Source organism: Bufo gargarizans, chromosome 10 (genome assembly GCF_014858855.1).
Source record: "Bufo gargarizans isolate SCDJY-AF-19 chromosome 10, ASM1485885v1, whole genome shotgun sequence".
Taxonomy (NCBI): domain Eukaryota; kingdom Metazoa; phylum Chordata; class Amphibia; order Anura; family Bufonidae; genus Bufo; species Bufo gargarizans.
The window spans coordinates 68,914,113-68,929,546 of NC_058089.1; the positions used below are offsets into that span (position 1 = coordinate 68,914,113).

Here is a 15,434-nt window from a genome sequence, read left to right on the forward strand (position 1 = left end):
GGTGGCGGCAGTATCACATACTCGGTCTCTATGACAGGGCGATGCGACCCCCCGTCAATTAAGCCCTTAAGGTGCCGCACCTGAGGAGTTAATTGCCGCAGTTCAGCGAATCGCTTTGCCCATCACCAGTAGATTACATTTGTATTAATGGTTTAATTATCTTCATTGGTGGCGCAGTGGCCACAGCCCCTCCCCTCATTCTCCTCTCTCTTCTCATTGGCAGCAGCACAGTGGGGAGGGAGGGACTGCCTCCCTCTCTACTGTGCTGCTGAGGAGAACATGGCACGTGCTGAGAGCGGAGTGTGCCAGGTTCTCTAACCGATACTAGGCTGCACAGTAGTGCAGCCTAGTAATAAGAAAATAGCTACGAGACCAATCTCGTTATTAAACAATGACCTCAAAATATATACAAAAATTTTGGCAAGCAGACTGCAAAAAATACTATCTAGTATTATTAATCCTGAACAGGTGGGTTTCATGCCGGGGGAGGAGGCCAAAGATAACATAATGAAAGCTCTATTAGCTATAGAATATGATGTATGATTTTTCTGCGTTGATGTCTTCTGACGCAGAAAAAGCCTTAATAGGCTTCATTGGAATTTTCTTATGGCCTCCCTTTCCAGATTTTCACTCCCTGACACTTTTATTAAAAGGATTCAAGCACTATATTCTACCCCCACTGCCAAAGTGTTAGTTAATGGAATAGCTTCATAACCCTTCACGATCCAAAAGGGCACAAGGCAAGGTTGCCTATTGTCCCCACTACTATTTATATTATGCTTGGAATCCCTGCTTGCCAAAATCCAGCAAAATTAGAAAATCAAGGTCCTAGGAACGAAAAAAATGATACATAGATCCGCAGCTTATACTGACGACATTTTATTCTTTATTTCTAATCCTGTGATCTCTGTTCCCCACCTACTTAAAGAAATAAATTAATTTGGCAAGTTTTCTTATTTTAAAATAAATCTCAAAAGCCAAAAAATGTTATGTAAACTTAAACAATCAGACTTGGAACCATTTAAAATCAGTAGCTTAAAACCAGCCACCACCTTTTATATAGTTTAAATTTCAACCCATTAATTCAAAAAGTCAAATCAGATTGTTACTTGGTTTGGTAGAGTGAATCTCATTAAAGGGGTTATCCGGGTTCAGAGCTGAAACTGGACATCCCTCCATTTTCACCCCGGCAGCCCCCCTGACATGAGCATCGGAGCAGTTCATGCTCCGATGCTCTCCTTTGCCCTGCGCTAAATCGCGCAGGGCAAAGGCATTTTTCAGAGTTCCGGTGACGAACCGGGCTCTCCATGGGGCTGACAGGAACCCCGGTGACGTCACCAGCACTGATGGGCGGGATTTGGCTCTGCCCTAGCCAGTAAAACGGCTAGGGCAGAGCTAAAGCCCGCCCCTCAGAGCCGGTGACGTCACCAAACACACTGCTACACACGATCTAGCGCAGGGCACTGGAGCGCATCGGAGCATGAGATGCTCCGATGCTAGGCTCAGGGGGGCTGCCGGGGTGAAAATAAGGGTATGTCCGGGTTCAGCTCTGAACCCGGACAACCCCTTTAAAATGATTACACTGCCCAGAATTCTTTATTTCTTAAAAAGTATTCCCATAGAAATACCCAAAAGCTTTTCCTTCGCCATTAAAAAGGGCAAATCTCTCGTTTGTATGGAAAAAGGGACAGAATCGACTCTCTTATAACATACTGACCAGACCAAGAAATAATGGTGGTCTCTGTCTCCCAGATATCGAAAAATATGGGAGGGCATCCTAATGGAATACTTTATTTTGTATTTATTAAAATCGTGGCAACCTACCACAAGATGGACTCATCAGGCTAAGTCTGGAGGGATGGCTCACACCACAATTGTATGGGTACAGCCAATACCTCCACACTAAGGCCCCTTTCACACGGGAGTTGCGGGAAAATGTGCGGGTGCGTTACGGGAACACCCGCGATTTTTCCTCACAAGTGCAAAACATTGTGATGCGTTTTGCACTCGCGTGAAAAAGATCGCGCATGTTTGGTACCCATGTTCGGTGTTCTGTAGATTGTATTATTTCCCCTTATAACATAGTTATAAGGGGAAATAATACATTCTGAATACAGAATGCATAGTAAACTAGCGCTGGAGGGGTTAAAAAATAAAATAAAATTTTTTAACTCACCTTAGTCCACTTGATCGCGGCCCGGCATCTCCTTCTGTCTCCTTTGTTGAATAGGACCTGTGGTGAGCATTAATTACAGGAACAGGACCTTTGATGACGTCACTCCGGTCATCACATGGTACGTCACCGTTGGTAAAAGATCATGTGACGTACCATGTGATGACCGGAGTGACGTCATCAAAGGTCCTGTAATTGTACAGAAGCTGTTAGGATGTACGGTAATATTAGGAGTGAGGGAGCATGTTTAAAGGGACTCTGTCACCAGTTTCTAACCCCCCCTTTTAAAACTATTGTTCTCTCCATGGTGCCCTTGTGATTACAAAGCTGTTGTTATAAGATAAATCCGCCGTCTAGTTTTGATAAAAATAGCTTTTATCTAACCTGTCAATCTTCTGGATAAGGTGTCCAGGCGTTTCTGAAGGTCTGAATCTGCCGCTCGCCGCCGCCGCCGCCGTTGGTGCCCAGCTCCTCCCCTGCGCGCATGCGCACTTCACTCAACGAGGCAGAATCTAAAAGTCCGCACGGGCGCATCAGGCACAGGCCTGTGCGCACGCGCGGGATCTTTGAAAAGAAGGGCGGGCACTGAGGAGAGCCAGAGGAGGATTTCTTTACATTCAGGCGGCGCTGAAAGGATCAGGGGAGGAGCTGGGCACCAACGGCGGCGAGCGGCAGATTCAGACCTTCAGAAACGCCCTGGGCACCTTATCCAGAAGATTGACAGGTTAGATAAAAGCTATTTTTATCAAAACTAGACGGCGGATTTATCTTATAACAACAGCTTTGTAATCACAAGGGCACCATGGAGAGAACAATAGTTTTAAAAGGGGGGGTTAGAAACTGGTGACAGAGTCCCTTTAATCCCTTTTAATTGAATAAGACATGTTATATTTGTATACTGGAGTGGCGGGGGGAAGGGGAGGATCTGTGGATGACAGTTTTGTGGACAGTTATGGGCTGGGGGGGGGGGGTCTGTGGATGGCACATATATAACAGTGTAAGCCACAGATCCCCCCGGTAACAGGGTCCGTCATCCACAGATCCCCCCCGGTAACAGGGTCCGTCATCCACAGATCCCCCCCGGTAACAGGGTCCGTCATCCACAGATCCCCCCGGTAACAGGGTCCGTCATCCACAGATCCCCCCGGTAACAGGGTCCGTCATCCACAGATCCCCCCGGTAACAGTGCCATTCACAGATCCCCAGTAATCGTGCCATCCACAGACCACCATTAGTTCCAAACCCACAAAAAGCACACCTTTTGGTTAAAAAAAAAAAAATTCTTCTTATTTTCCTCCCGAAAAACCTAGGTGCGTCTTATAGGGCGAAAAATACGGTACTTAGTTGCAGAAGCAGATAGCGGTATTGAACCCCCAAGCCTATTGTAGCGAGGATTGAGAATGACCTCACCAAAATAGTATTAAATAGAGACCCCCTTCAGCATGGAGTATCTAGATTTTATTCAATCATAAATAGGGACAAATCACCCCCATCGTACCTCAATAGTTGGTCAAATGAACTTAAAAAAGCCTTTAATGAAAAGAAAACACAAATAAGTATGCAATCTTCTGTACCAAGAGTAACCTCGACCAGACTCCTCTTGCTACAAGTCGCACATCTCTGAACTTTAGTTCTTGTTCTGGGCTCTTTAACTCCCTATAAGAGAGGAGCAGCCAGGTATCAATAGACAAGTCAAGAAAAAATGATACATCATGTGTCCTTTCCCCACAGGGGAACTCACTGTTGGAGTAGCCGAGGGGGCTTCAAATAGTCAGCACGGCGTCTGACGTCATCACAGTGCGCTCCGATCCAAGCTCCGCCCCTTCCGCCTCCTGCCGGCCGAGAGCAGAGTGTAGTGCTGAGGCTTCCTACAGGAGTCGGCGTGCAGCATGCTCCTGCTTTCGTGCGGTCAGCTTCCTCAATGTAGGGAAGGGGGACCGATGCTGTGGGAGAGATGCAGGCTCCTGCAGACAGGAATGAGATCGGCTCCACATGTATCCTCTGCCCTGCTTTGGACTGGACCGCAGGAGGGAAGAGGAAGAGGACACAAATCCTCAGGTATTTTTAAAATAATAAAACGTTCTTCACCTCCATCAGGAGGGCTCTCTGTGAGTTGACCCCGTAGGGACAGGAAACACTGAGGGTGAGAGTGGGTGGTGTGTGTTCCTGCCCCTACAGAGGTCAAGGGTCAATCTCATAGTAGAGCCGTCATGGTGGACGAAATGGAAAAAATTGTTTATTTAGCACAGTTTTTATTTTTTACGGTGTTCAACTGAAGGGTTAGGTCATGTGATATGTTTATAGAGCTGGTCGATACGGACACGGCGATACCTAATATGTATACTCCCCCCCCCCCCTATTTTTTACTTTATTTGGGGAAAATGACATTTTTGTTTATTTTTACTTGAAACTTTTAATTTTTTTTTGGGGGGGGGGGCGGGGAAACTTTATTTTTTCAACTTTTTTTTAATCCCCTCTATAATGCATTCCAATACTTCTGTATTGGAATGCATTGGCTGTATGAGTAATACTGTGTGTTCGTCACCGAAAGGCAGCGCTGATGCTAAGGAAGGCATCACGCTGCCCTCCATGCCATCGGGTCCCCCCTACAGCCGCATGGTCTGAATTGACCTGCGGTTTGCTGCGATCGCCGATGAGGAGGTTGATGTCACATGACACCCCCGGTGTTGTGACAGGATGCCCACTGAATGATTTCAGCGGACATCCTGTACCGATTAACCCCCGCCGCGCCGCAATGTCGTTTTAAAGTTAGGACGTACCGGTACGTCATGGGTCCTTAAAGGGAACCTGTCACTGAGATTTTTGTGTATAGAGCTGAGGACATGGGTTGCTAGATGGCCGCTAGCACATCCGCAATACCCAGTCCCCATAGCTCTGTGTACTTTTATTGTGTAAAAACACAGATTTGATACATATGCAAATTAACCTGAGATGAGTCCTGTATGTGAGATGAGTCAGGGACAGGACTCATCTCAGGTTAATTTGCATATGTATCAAATAATTTTTTTACACAATAAAAGCACACAGAGCTATGGGGACTGGGGATTGCGGATGTGTTAGCGGCCATCTAGCAACCCATGTCCTCAGCTCTATACCAAAAATCCCGGTGACAGGTTCCCTTCACGGACTCGGCAAACATGGCGTACCGGTACGTCCTAAGTCCTTAAAGGGAACCTGTCATGTGGATATTTGATTATAATCTAACTAATTATATACAATCATTAACTACTAAAAAGTGCCTTAGATGTATTCACTTACTGGTGTGACAGATGGTTACCTCATAATATACACACAAAGATGCCACATGCCGCATGCTAATGAGCTGATTTGAGTCCAGCATGATGTCATTGAGTCCAGCGTATATTTAATTCAGAGCTATAGCCACTCCCATGCCCACCTGCTGCTGATTCATATGGAAAATAACAGTCATTCGGCAGCAGGTAGGTGGGAAGAGTCAGGAGCTCATGAATATTCATGACTCATCATTATCAGCTGGAGCTTTTCAATACAAGATGTTGGCAGATTGACTGGGTCAATTACAGAAAGTGACCTGGCATTTTGCTAAGCGAATCAGTCACTTATTTATGTTGCCCTTAGTTAGGGTCTTTGTGATTTGACCTGAAGGTACTACGAGGTACGTTCCAGCTGTAGTACATTGTGGAAGTACTATGATGAAGTATGCCACTGTATGTATACATGAAACGGATCGCAAAGACTGAGCTCAGCTTTAGGGTACTTTCACACTTGCGGCAGAGTGATCCAGCAATCTGCATGCAAACGGACAGCATTTGTAGACTGATCCGGATCCGTCTCACAAATGCATTGCAAGAACGGATCCGTCTGTCATACGGACAAACAGATCCGTTTCTATTTTGTTTCACATTTTTAAAAGGTCTGTGCATGCCCCTCGGCTCCGCCCCTGACCCTCTTCCCCTCGGCTCCGCCCCCTGACCCTCTTCCCCCCGGCTCCGCCCCTGACCCTCTTCCCCTCGGCTCCGCCCCTGACCCTCTTCCCCCTCGGCTCCGCCCCTGACCCTCTTCCCCCTCGGCTCCGCCCCTGACCCTCTTCCCCCCCGGCTCCGCCCCTGACCCTCTTCCCCCCGGCTCCGCCCCTGACCCTCGGCTCTGCTCCATCATACAGGGCTGCTAGCTGTGGGAGCGAACTTTCACCAAAGACATCACAGAGGGGCGGGCACATCAGGCAGCGAGCTGCCAGGCCCGTCGCTAAGGGACAGGCAAAACAAGAAATTGCTTGGGGCCCCGAGCTGGTTGGGGCCCCGAGCTGGACGGGGCCAAACAGAGTAACTCAGAAGATTCGATGGTATATTCTAACCCCTTGCCTGGGTTAGAATATACTAGGCGGCGCAGGCGCGTGACGTCAGTGAGTGAGCGCCGCCTGCACTGCCTGCTGTTAGTTACCGGAGCGAAGACAAAGTAAGAGATATCCAAATAATCCAAGTTAAGAGCTCAGCAATGAGCAATGAATAAAGTTAAAGTAGTTACTGATTAGTTTATAAATATACTGCTGTGAGCGTCGGGGAGGGGGATCTGTGGATGGCACTGTAGGGGGATCTGTGCTGCCATCCACAGATCCCCCTACAGTGCCATCCACAGATCCCCCCCCCTCCCCTAAACAGTGCCATCCACAGATCCCCCTACAGTGCCATCCACAGATCCCCCTACAGTGCCATCCACAGATCCCCCTACAGTGCCATCCACAGATCCCCCTACAGTGCCCTCCACAGATCCCCCTACAGTGCCCTCCACAGATCCCCCTACAGTGCCCTCCACAGATCCCCCTACAGTGCCATCCACAGATCCCCCTACAGTGCCCTCCACAGATCCCCCTACAGTGCCCTCCACAGATCCCCCTACAGTGCCCTCCACAGATCCCCCTACAGTGCCCTCCACAGATCCCCCTACAGTGCCCTCCACAGATCCCCCTACAGTGCCCTCCACAGATCCCCCCTCCCCTAAACAGTGCCATCCACAGATCCCCCCTCCCCTAAACAGTGCCATCCACAGATCCCCCCTCCCCTAAACAGTGCCATCCACAGATCCCCCCTCCCCTAAACAGTGCCATCCACAGATCCCCCCTCCCCTAAACAGTGCCACCCACAGATCTCCCCCCTAAACAGTGCCACCCACAGATCTCCCCCCTAAACAGTGCCACCCACAGATCTCCCCCCTAAACAGTGCCACCCACAGATCTCCCCCCTAAACAGTGCCACCCACAGATCTCCCCCCTAAACAGTGCCACCCACAGATCTCCCCCCTAAACAGTGCCACCCACAGATCTCCCCCCTAAACAGTGCCACCCACAGATCCCCCCTAAACAGTGCCATCCACAGATCCCCCTCCCCTAAACAGTGCCATCCACAGATCCCCCTCCCCTAAACAGTGCCATCCACAGATCCCCCCTCCCCTAAACAGTGCCATCCACAGATCTCCCCTCCCCTAAACAGTGCCATCCACAGATCCCCCCTCCCCTAAACAGTGCCATCCACAGATCCCCCTACAGTGCCATCCACAGACCTCCCCTAAACAGTGCCATCCACAGATCTCCCCCCTAAACAGTGCCATCCACAGTATTTGCACTGTAAACCTCCTTTTTTATTTATATAAAGTGTGGGTGAACTTAAACTGTATGGCTATACTGTGGTTCCTGTAGGCTTTGCGTGCGTAAGGTGGGGAGGGCGTGGAGGGGGGGGGGGGCCTCCATGTCTATTTTGCTTGGGGCCCCCAAATTCCTTCAAACGGCCCTGCGAGCTACTACCTGATTGGAGGAAGCGGCTGCTCACTCTCCTCCCCCTCCTTCCTTCCAGCCAGGTGCTGCACATAGTGCCAAATGAAAATGTAAATATGTAATGGCACTGGGGCGTTTGGGGTGGCAATGGGCCCCTCATTGACACTGTGCCAGGGGCTGCCGACCCAAACAGCTTATTATAATCAGCCATTGCCGGTATTTATTATCTCTACTGATGCAGCGTGTAGTCAGGTCGGAAAGGGGGCGGAGCCATGCAGCCTTGCCGGGCCCCATAGCCAGTGCGTGGTCTGCCTATATTGACGGTACACCACTGGGAGGTACTATGAGGTATACTCCAGCCGCAATACACTGTGGAGGTACTATAAAAGGTATACTCCAGCCGCAATACACTGTGGAGGCACTATGAGGTATGCTCCAGCCGCAATACACTGTGGAGGTACTATAAGGTATACTCCAGCCGCAATACACTGTGGAGGTACTATAAGGTATGCTCCAGCCGCAGTACACTGTGGAGGTACTATGAGGTATGCTCCAGCCGCAGTACACTGTGGAGGTACTATGAGGTATGCTCCAGCCGCAGTACACTGTGGAGGTACTATGAGGTATGCTCCAGCCGCAGTACACTGTGGAGGTACTATGAGGTATACTCCAGCCGCAGTACACTGTGGAGGTACTATGAGGTATACTCCAGCCGCTGTACACTGTGGAGGTACTATGAGGTATACTCCAGCCGCAGTACACTGTGGAGGTACTATAAGGTATGCTCCAGCCGCAGTACACTGTGGAGGTACTATGAGGTATGCTCCAGCCGCAGTACACTGTGGAGGTACTATGAGGTATACTCCAGCCGCAGTACACTGTGAAGGTACTATGAGGTATACTCCAGCCGCAGTACACTGTGGAGGTACTATGAGGTATACACCAGCCGCAGTACACTGTGGAGGTACTATGAGGTATGCTCCAGCCGCAGTACACTGTGGAGGTACTATGAGGTATACTCCAGCCGCAGTACACTGTGGAGGTACTATGAGGTATGCTCCAGCCGCAGTACACTGTGGAGGTACTATGAGGTATACTCCAGCCGCAGTACACTGTGGAGGTACTATGAGGTATACTCCAGCCGCAGTACACTGTGGAGGTACTATGAGGTATACACCAGCCGCAGTACACTGTGGAGGTACTATGAGGTATGCTCCAGCCGCAGTACACTGTGGAGGTACTATGAGGTATACACCAGCCGCAGTACACTGTGGAGGTACTATGAGGTATACTCCAGCCGCTGTACACTGTGGAGGTACTATGAGGTATACTCCAGCCGCAGTACACTGTGGAGGTACTATGAGGTATACTCCAGCCGCAGTACACTGTGGAGGTACTATGAGGTATACTCCAGCCGCGGTACACTGTGGAGGTACTATGAGGTATACTCCAGCCGCAGTACACTGTGGAGGTACTATGAGGTATACACCAGCCGCAGTACACTGTGGAGGTACTATGAGGTATGCTCCAGCCGCAGTACACTGTGGAGGTACTATGAGGTATACTCCAGCCGCTGTACACTGTGGAGGTACTATGAGGTATACTCCAGCCGCAGTACACTGTGGAGGTACTATGAGGTATACTCCAGCCGCGGTACACTGTGGAGGTACTATGAGGTATACTCCAGCCGCAGTACACTGTGGAGGTACTATGAGGTATGCTCCAGCCACAGTCCAAAGTCTATTTTGTGTATAAAGCTTTAAATGCCATCACTGTCTATACATTAGTACATCACGCACACAGGAACACATAAGGGTAAAGGGTTCTTGGAATACTATTTCATAAGAACTTTGCCCACATAAAGCCTCGACTCATAAAAGATAAGATAACTGAAATATGTAGCTGGCTAAGGCTACTTTCACACTTGCGTTTGGAGCGGATCCGTCTGGTATTTGTACAGACGGATCCACTCCTATAATGCAAAGTACAATTTGTATTCAGACGGATCCGTCCAGACTTTCAATGTAAAGTCAATAGGGAGCGGATCCGTTTGAAAAATGCACCATATTGTGTCACCTTCGAACAGATCCGCCCCAATTGACTTCCATTGTAAGTCTGGACAGATCAGTTTGCCTCCATAGGGCCAGGCGGACACCTGAACACTGCAAGCAGCATTCAGGTGTCCGCCTGCTGAGCGGAGCGGAGGCTGAACGCTGCCAGACTGATGCATTCTGAGCGGATCCGCGTCCACTCAGAATGCATTAGGGCTGGACGGAAGCGTTCGGGGCCGCTTGTGCGAGCCTTTAAACGGAACTCACAAGCGGACACCCGAACGCAAGTGTGAAAGTAGCCCAAGACGTGTGTTACTTTATGATTGGATAAGTTAAACATCCTGTCATTAGATTAGGACTATATATGTCTGACGAGATCAATAAAGATGCAGAGTGACTTTGGACAACACCAGAAGTGTCTTGTGTCAACGTCGCTCTCTCTGGCGCCAGATAAGAATCAAATCAAGCTGAATACTGAAGTCTGGTACCAGGGGTAAGAATAGCGGGAAAGAAAAGAATATTCCTTACAGGTACTATGAGGTATGCTCCAGCCGCAGGACACTGTGGAGGTACTATGAGGTATGCTCCAGTACACCGTGGAGGTACTATGAGGTATGCTCCAGCCGCAGTACACTGTGGAGGTACTATGAGGTATACTCCAGCCGCTGTACACTGTGGAGGTACTATGAGGTATACACCAGCCGCAGTACACTGTGGAGGTACTATGAGGTATACTCCAGCCGCTGTACACTGTGGAGGTACTATGAGGTATACTCCAGCCGCAGTACACTGTGGAGGTACTATGAGGTATACTCCAGCCGCTGTACACTGTGGAGGTACTATGAGGTATACTCCAGCCGCAGTACACTGTGGAGGTACTATGAGGTATGCTCCAGCCGCAGTACACTGTGGAGGTACTATGAGGTATGCTCCAGCCGCAGTACACTGTGGAGGTACTATGAGGTATACTCCAGCCGCTGTACACTGTGGAGGTACTATGAGGTATGCTCCAGCCGCAGTACACTGTGGAGGTACTATGAGGTATACTCCAGCCGCAGTAAACTGTGGAGGTACTATGAGGTATGCTCCAGTACACCGTGGAGGTACTATGAGGTATGCTCCAGTACACCGTGGAGGTACTATGAGGTATGCTCCAGTACACCGTGGAGGTACTATGAGGTATGCTCCAGTACACCGTGGAGGTACTATGAGGTATGCTCCAGCCGCAGTACACTGTGGAGGTACTATGAGGTATACTCCAGCCGCAGTACACTGTGGAGGTACTATGAGGTATACTCCAGCCGCAGTACACTGTGGAGGTACTATGAGGTATACTCCAGCCGCAGTACACTGTGGAGGTACTATGAGGTATACTCCAGCCGCAGTACACTGTGGAGGTACTATGAGGTATACTCCAGCCGCAGTAAACTGTGGAGGTACTATGGAGGTATGCTCCAGTACACTGTGGAGGTACTATGAGGTATACTCCAGCCGCAGTACACTGTGGAGGTACTATGAGGTATACTCCAGCCGCAGTACACTGTGGAGGTACTATGATGTATACTCCAGCCGCAGTACACTGTGGAGGTACTATGAGGTATACTCCAGCCGCAGTACACTGTGGAGGTACTATGAGGTATACTCCAGCCGCAGTACACCGTGGAGGTACTATGAGGTATGCTCCAGTACACCGTGGAGGTACTATGAGGTATGCTCCAGTACACCGTGGAGGTACTATGAGGTATGCTCCAGTACACCGTGGAGGTACTATGAGGTATGCTCCAGTACACCGTGGAGGTACTATGAGGTATGCTCCAGTACACCGTGGAGGTACTATGAGGTATGCTCCAGTACACCGTGGAGGTACTATGAGGTATGCTCCAGCCGCAGTACACTGTGGAGGTACTATGAGGTATGCTCCAGCCACAGTACACTGTGGAGGTACTATGAGGTATACTCCAGCCGCAGTACACTGTGGAGGTACTATGAGGTATACTCCAGCACACCGTGGAGGTACTATGAGGTATGCTCCAGCACACCGTGGAGGTACTATGAGGTATGCTCCAGTACACCGTGGAGGTACTATGAGGTATGCTCCAGCACACCGTGGAGGTACTATGAGGTATGCTCCAGCACACCGTGGAGGTACTATGAGGTATGCTCCAGCACACCGTGGAGGTACTATGAGGTATGCTCCAGCACACCGTGGAGGTACTATGAGGTATGCTCCAGTACACCGTGGAGGTACTATGAGGTATGCTCCAGTACACCGTGGAGGTACTATGAGGTATGCTCCAGTACACCGTGGAGGTACTATGAGGTATGCTCCAGTACACCGTGGAGGTACTATGAGGTATGCTCCAGGACACCGCGGAGGTACTATGAGGTATGTTACTGAGGCACTACAGAGAGCTGCAGCAATATCCCAGAGGTCAGGTACATCCGGGCCGCTGCCAGTGAGGTAGCCCTAACAGCAAGGCAGTAGAGCAGAGACCCTCCACATGCGAGTATATTACACACGGTGCAGTACACGTGACTGCTAATACACACACAACGTCTAGTCACAACCATGAAGACAGCCGCGACATGTGAACATAATCCTGTACCTGATAGCCCGTCAGCTCCCGGAGCCAGCCGCCCAGCGATACACACGACGGTGAAGCGCCTTACTGACACGTGACCCCAAGCCCGAGAAAGAAACTGAAACCTGCGGGCATTGCAGATATCAGAGAACGCACCAGTGCGCCCTCTGCTGGCCAGCGTCTGAAGTAGGAGGGAAGCACAATGTGATCGGGCTGTTTACAGAGACATCTGAGGGCTCACATACAGTGGGATTGGACCCCCTTCACGAGGCTGAAGTTGGTTTCTTATTCGTCCAGTTTCTTATTCACTGAAGTTGGTTTCTTATTCGGCAGTTTCTTATACATTACTATGACAAATAAACCTTTTTTCCTCTTATTCCTCTCAGTAAATCAGTTTTTTTCTACATAAATGTTAAATATTATTTGTGAACAAGCAGATTAATAAAAAAAAATCTACATTATTGGTGTTTTTACTGAAAAAAACGATAGTGAAAAATGGATGAAAAAATATGCACTTATAAGTAAGTAAGGAATAAGTAACTGAGGAATATAAGGGGTTAAACGCCGTTGGGCCACTAATCAAAGGGTTAAAATATAAAGAGTAAGGGCCCCTCCATAACACCCAACTGTATCCAGCCTGGCCCAAACTGTGGATTGGCAGTAAAACAGGTGCCAACCTTGCCAACTATATACATTTTCAGCATTTTGAATAAGTAACTGGTGATTTTAAGGTGTTAAACGCTGTTGGGCCACTAATCTAAGGGTAGAAATATACAGAGTAAGGACCCCTCCATAACACCCAACTGTACCCAGCCTGGCCCAAACTGTGGATTGGCAGGAAAACAGGTGCCAACCTTGCCAACTATATACATTTTCATCATTTTGAATAAGTAACTGAGGAATTTAAGGGGTTAAACGCCGTTGGGCCACTAATCTAAGGGTGGAAATATAAAGAGTAAGGACCCCTCTATAATACCCAACTGTATCCAGCCTGGCCCAAACTGTGGATTGGCATTAAAATAGGTGCCAACCTTGCCAACTATATACATTTTCAGCATTTTGAATAAGTAACTGAGGAATTTAAGGGGTTAAACGCCGTTGGGCTACTAATCAAAGGGTTAAAATATAAAGAGTAAGGGCCCCTCCATAACACCCAACTGTATCCAGCCTGGCCCAAACTGTGGATTGGCAGGAAAACAGGTGCCAACCTTGCCAACTATATACATTTTCAGCATTTTGAATAAGTAACTGAGGAATATAAGGGGTTAAACGCCGTTGGGCCACTAATCTAAGGGTGGAAATATAAAGAGTAAGGACCCCTCTATAATACCCAACTGTATCCAGCCTGGCCCAAACTGTGGATTGGCAGGAAAACAGGTGCCAACCTTGACAACTATATACATTTTCAGCACTTTGGTGATTTTAAGGGGTTAAAGCCCATTTGGTAACTCACGTTAGGAAACAAATTAGAAGAATAATGGCCCCTATATTATATCCAAAAAGGTAGTGGCCAAAAATCAAGTGCTAATATTTTTTGGTGTGGAAGGGCATCTTTGTATTACACAAGGAGAAATTTTCATTGAGTGTGAAATCTGCCTGCACTGTACAGCCCCAACACCCACCACTCCACTCAGGCATGAGCGCGGCTGTGGTAATGCCCGGCCCCTGCGCTGTACAGCCCCAACACCCACCATTCCACTCAGGCATGAGCGCGGCTGTGGTAATGCCCGGCCCCTGCGCTGTACAGCCCCAACACCCACCATTCCACTCAGGCATGAGCGCGGCTGTGGTAATGCCCGGCCCCTGCGCTGTACAGCCCCAACACCCACCATTCCACTCAGGCATGAGCGCGGCTGTGGTAATGCCCGGCCCCTGCGCTGTACAACCCCAACACCCACCATTCCACTCAGGCATGAGCGCGGCTGTGGTAATGCCCGGCCCCTGCGCTGTACAGCCCCAACACCCACCATTCCACTCAGGCATGAGCGCGGCTGTGGTAATGCCCGGCCCCTGCGCTGTACAGCCCCAACACCCACCACTCCACTCAGGCATGAGCGCGGCTGTGGTAATGCCCGGCCCCTGCACTGTACAGCCCCAACACCCACCACTCCACTCAGGCATGAGCGCGGCTGTGGTAATGCCCGGCCCCTGCGCTGTACAGCCCCAACACCCACCATTCCACTCAGGCATGAGCGCGGCTGTGGTAATGCCCGGCCCCTGAAGCCATTTTGTATTGTTAGAAAATATTGCTTGTTGTCACCCTATAAAAGAGACCTTTGTTACTCCTTTGGAAAGGAAAAAAACCTCCATGTCAAGAACTCAATGAGGGACATTTAACAATGGATTTAGAGTATATATTTTTTTCTTACATAAGTGAAATGTGCGCCTATGCCGTTTTTTGTGTGACTTTTGTGGGTAAGCATAAAGAACCAATCAGCCTTAACTTTAAAAATTTTCAGTTTTCACTTTGCTGTGGTCAGGAATTTATCAAGTGCAAAAGTCAAAATATGAAAACGAAGGGGAGCAGTAACAATATTAAAACTTAACTTTTACTAGGTACATTCCCCCAATTGGGGAGTAAGAGACCCCTTACAAACAGCAGTACCCAGGAGATCTGCCCCCGCAGTTAAATATCCTGGTAGGACATTCTATTCTTCAAAAGTCAAAATAGTGGCAAAACCCTTTTAAAAAGTCGCCAGTATCAGCAAGGTCAGACCTAGCTTAAAAAAATTGCTTTTGACAGCATTTTTAAAAGTTGCACAAAAAGTCTCAGGACTTTGTAGTTGTAGTTGTGTTCCTCGGGTAGAAGATGTGCGGGCAAATGACTACATCTCCCAGCATGTCCTTACTCTAAGGAGTAG

General features: G+C 49.0%; 1 protein-coding gene across 2 annotated transcripts in view; it reads right to left on the reverse strand.

Annotated features, from left to right (window-relative positions):
* Positions 1-15,434, reverse strand: part of VRK3 (VRK serine/threonine kinase 3) — a 254,135-nt gene that overhangs the window by 220,433 nt on the left and 18,268 nt on the right. Inside the window, exon 1 of one of the 2 annotated variants that reach the window (XM_044269694.1) lies at positions 12,598-12,721. The exons of the other annotated variant lie outside the window; for it this stretch is intronic. The gene's annotated coding sequence lies outside the window, so the exon portion shown is untranslated. Of the gene's footprint in view, positions 1-12,597; positions 12,722-15,434 lie in introns of those variants that run through there. 2 annotated transcript variants of the gene reach the window in all.